Source organism: Rutidosis leptorrhynchoides, chromosome 4 (assembly GCF_046630445.1).
Source record: "Rutidosis leptorrhynchoides isolate AG116_Rl617_1_P2 chromosome 4, CSIRO_AGI_Rlap_v1, whole genome shotgun sequence".
Lineage (NCBI taxonomy): Eukaryota > Viridiplantae > Streptophyta > Magnoliopsida > Asterales > Asteraceae > Rutidosis > Rutidosis leptorrhynchoides.
In genome coordinates, this window is record NC_092336.1 from 54,324,537 (window position 1) to 54,329,736 (window position 5,200).

At 32.8% G+C, this 5,200-nt stretch overlaps 1 pseudogene; it reads left to right on the forward strand.

Annotated features, from left to right (window-relative positions):
- Nucleotides 1-369: 369 nt before the first annotated feature.
- On the forward strand, nucleotides 370-2,119 carry LOC139840638 (expansin-A9-like; annotated as a pseudogene).
- The last annotated feature ends 3,081 nt before the right edge of the window (nucleotides 2,120-5,200 follow it).

Genomic DNA, 5,200 nt, shown 5'->3' on the forward strand with positions numbered 1-5,200 from the left:
CAAAAAGTTTATACACAACCCAAAAAGAATCCCAACTGGCCCTCCATTTTCACCAATAAGTTTTTTTTTTTTTTTTTTTTTTTTTTTTTGAAAAGCAAGTAAAACTTTCATTCATATAATGGGATAATTACAAGCCCTATAATCTATACAATATGTAGATGTAATAAATATGTGGAAGTACGAGAAGACGGAACACGCAGAAAACATGAGCGAAAAGACATTAAACACCGCGGCACTTGAATGAGATCAAGCTGGGTAGGAGTGGACAGACAGTACCGCAATTGCGATGAGTACCCCCTTCACATACTTGATTCTCTTCACACTTTCCATTCTCCAACTTTTCTCTTAATCTCTGTTTCTACTTCAAAAATGAATTTCACTATACCATTTGACATTCTAATTCTAATGTTGGTAGCAACTATATCGGCGGTCAAGGCTCGCATTCCCGGTGTATACACCGGCGGCACATGGCAATCCGCACATGCCACGTTTTATGGTGGTAGTGATGCCTCTGGCACCATGGGTACGTGCGTTTCTGGTCTCTATTCTCACCCCCTCCCTTAAATATTTTGTTAGTAACATAATTAATGATTCGTACATTATCAAAATTTATCTCTAATCGACCAATATTACCTTTTTCTTGATATATGTTAGTTTTCCCCTCTAGTACAAAAAAATCTTGTACCATGATTAATTGGTCAAAACAATATATGTATCCTAGTAGAGATCAATTTATATGATGTACAACTCCATTTCATTCATTTTCTATATTATATAGTGATCTTTTTGGGTCATATATTTTTTATTTAGGGGGAGCATGTGGGTATGGAAACTTATATAGCCAAGGTTATGGAGTAAACACTGGGGCGTTAAGCACAGCGTTGTTCAACAACGGGCTGAGTTGCGGGGCTTGTTTTGAAATAAAATGTATAGACGACCCAAAATGGTGTCTCCCGGGCAGCCCATCCATTTTCATAACTGCCACCAACTTTTGCCCGCCCAATTTCGATCAGCCTAGCGACAATGGCGGGTGGTGTAACCCACCTCGCCCACATTTCGATCTTGCCATGCCCATGTTTCTCAAGCTCGCTCAGTATCGTGCCGGGATTGTTCCTGTTACGTACAGAAGGTTAGTTACTCTAATTCGTCCACACATTTTGACCTTTTGCTAAAAATACTGTATTATTTTTATTAAATTATTATTATTATTAATTATTAATATTAATAAATGAATGATGTTGAAGTTTATATATTGCTTCAGTAGAAAGTTACGGAGTACTTTTTTCTAAAGAATTGTGTTTTTGACTGTAATATTCTTTAGTAATTTTTGGTATATTATGCGTTGACTAGTCCTAAAGTGTTTAAAGTATCACTAATTAATTAATACTTCTTCCATAAAATTTTCTTATGCCATATCGGTTTTTTTTTTTTTTTTTTTTTTTTTTTTTTTTTTTTTTTTTTAAAGGCAAGTTTAAACCATATTGTTAACTTGCAAAAATTAACCATTAAACTTTTCAATTTAGTTTACTATTACTCTTGATCATGTATTTTAAATAAATTCATTCAAAATTATCATGAATATAAAAAAATGACATTTATTAAACTTATCTTAAATCTAATGAATGTTCAAATGGGACAAGTTATTTGAAACGAAGGGAGTATAAAAAATTAAACATTGATTATATGATTTTTCTGATACTATTTTGACAAATCTCAGAAGTTTGTCATGTTTGATTTATATTTTTGTATGCTACTTAATAGTAGTACTCCATCTTAACTAATGTGTCAAATCTATCTAAACAAAAGATGCACATTGTATAATTCAGGGTGCCATGCCGTAAACAAGGAGGAGTAAGGTTCACTATAAACGTGGGTCAAAAGTTCAAATGTTGCTGGTGCTGGGGATGTGACACAAGCGTGGGTCAAAAGTTCAAATACCGAATGGATGCCTCTTAGTAGAAACTGGGGTCAAAATTGGCAATCGAACGCTGTGTTGCTAGGACAATCGCTTTCGTTTAGGGTCAAGGGTAGTGATGGTCGCACTTCCACATCGCACAACATCGTACCTTCGCATTGGCAATTTGGACAAACTTTTACCGGGAAGAATTTCCAGGTTTAAACTTTGGAACGGGTTTGATTTAGGGTTAACTTTATATCTGTTTTCATTGTTATTTTGGAACAAGATTTGTGATCTATTTGATGGAAAGTAGAACATTAGGAGAGTGCTTTTTGTTGACTTTTTGACAATTAAGAAGTGCTTTATCCTCGTACAAGGAAAGCTGAAGAGTGGCTAGGGGTGTTCAAAATATCCGAATCCGAAATCCGAAATCCGAATCCGAATTATCCGAAATCCGAATTCGAAAATATCCGAAAAATCGGATATCCGAAAATTCGGATATCCGAAAATCGGATATCCGATTTTTCGGATTCGGATATCGGATGGAGTTTTTAAAATTTTCGGATATTCGGATATCCGAATATCCGAAAATTTCTAAAAAATCCGAAAAATATCCGAAATATTCGAAAAATATCCGAAATATCCGAAAATTATCCGAATATCCGGAAAATTATCCGAAAATATCCGAAGTTCTTCAAAAATATCGGATATTCGGATAATCCGATATCCGAATCCGAAATTTCGGATATCCGAAAATCGGATATCCGAAATTTCGGATTCGGATTTCGGATGAGGTTTTTCACTATCCGAATTTTCGGATATCCGAAAATTCGAATATCCGAAAATGAACACCCCTAGAAGCGGCTATGCCTCATTGTAGGGGCCCGCAGCTTTTATTTACTCTATCAAGATATATACATTTTTTTATTTAATAAAGTTTGTGCGTTTCTATACGTATATATACGGAGTACAATATCTATAGTTTTTATTAAATTCCTACAATGATGATGTTATTATTAGACAAATTCATTTGTTAAAAAATATTAAAAATAAAAAGAAAAAATGTATGTCACTTAGATGATGTCATTAATCCTAAGTATTTTATAATTAAAAAAATTGTATTTATAGTAATTAATTATTTAATTACTTAAATAAATTATTACTCTGTAATTTTATATTACTCTTTAATTTTCATAATGTTGATATCATTATTTTATATTAATATTAATATTAATTCTATTTAAAAAAGATACAAAATAAAAACAAGTATAAAGCTCTAATGATTTTGTTAACGTTTCACTAATTACACTTTAATTTTCATAATAATTTTGTTTTTATTTTGTATTAATATTAATTCTAACTAAATGACGATAATATATGAATGATGATTTGGAAGGCAAAAATAATTAGTAAAATATCATTTAATATTCAATACGGTATTATTGTTTTATAAATATATATCTCGGAGCATCTCCACCATATATTATCACAACTCTTTTTCTCAATATGTACAAACCTTTACAACTATTTTTCTCGATCTTCACCATATTATCCAATAACCTTTTGTTTTCAAAAATGAGGTACAAACCTTCATGTCATTGTTAATGGTTTTTCAAAGAATTATTCTCTTTTATGCGTTGTTTGATGATGAAATTTATCACACCTTGAATGTTTTATTATTGTATGTTTGTTAAACAACAAGAATCTGAAAATCGATAATATACGTCATATCATATTGTGACTATTTAAAATGAAGGTATATACTATAATAGAAGAATTCAAAAATAATCATGATTTTTGCGAGGTTGAACCAGGTATTTTCAATTCATCTTTTAATATTAAATAAGTACCATTTATGACAAGGAAAATGGTAGTTGTAATGAAAATTAGAGGAATGTGGTGGGAGAATGAATGTAGTTTAATTATTTTGACCAAGTTAACAACGACAAGTTTCTTAGTCGAAATTTGTGGTTCCACGGGTCATTAAACTAAATGACTTTATCATTTACATTCACTTAATATCTACAATATATCAATTATACTGTTTCGTTTAAACAAACCCGTGGTTCTACGGGTCATTTCACTAGTATATTTATATTTGTGTATGTATATATATAAATTGTGATTGTAGTATAATAAGAATTATACTGTGTATACTATATTGATGATATGTTAAGTTAAACAAGACGATCATGTAAAAATGTGGCAAAATATAAGTGTGACAAAAAGATGGACACAATTGTGTTTGCATTGGGGCAGTCCAGGACAATTACAAGTTAAAACTGCTAGCATAACTTGAAATACATGTAATATCATGGGTTAATGGTACATATGTGCAAATAATTTTGTATTTTGTTGGATATTCTGTTAAACCTAATGTAGGTAACAATTTGTTGGATATTCTGTCGAGTTATGTAATGTAATGAGATGTAGGAAACCGGCTCCAATTCTATCGAGTATTAGCAACAAAACAAAAAACCATTTTTTAGTCCTTTGGCCTTCGCCAACAAATAATACTTCCAACCATGTAATCCTCCATAGCAACTTATGAGATTGAAAGTTGCCTAATGTGATACAAAAGTGAAAGTTTGTTGTTGATATGTATCATTAACCCTAATATTGTGTACTTATTTAATATCATCAACCATAAGTTGAAGTTTATATTGTTCTAACCTTTATTGTCATTCTTTGTAATAAGAGAACCACCCAACGATACACGCACACACTTGCACTCACTCACAGATATATATTTTTATAATGTAAAGTGACAACATTTAAGTTTCTGTTGGTATACACATGGACCTTTTATATACATAATGATACCGCAACCCGCAGGCGCACCACATATGTATGCGGGCAATCATTATTGTGCGTATGCGTGTTCTTGTGTGCGGTATGCGGCGTGCGATTGCCTTTGTTCCCGGTACGGCGGTTGCTTAGCTGTCAAGTAAATATCTTTTCCATAATTATATCCGTGATTCGGGGGAGTCAGTTATGGATGAGATTATCATGATCTGGGACGGTTTTAGAATTAGGGTTTGCCTATAAATACAAACCCTAATCATCATTCACCACACACGGCACATTACGTAACCATCACATACGATACACATTACGTAAAACAGCATCATTCAGCATCCTTTCAAGGTTAACATGTTAGTCTTTTGTAAGCTAGTACCTACGACCTTATTTGGGGCCTCTTGATCGACGACCGTTATCGGAGGTGGACTTAATCACTTGGCCACCTCGCCGACATCATCATGTCGGCCAGGGTTATTCACGGTAGCCGGACCGGAGAGCCAC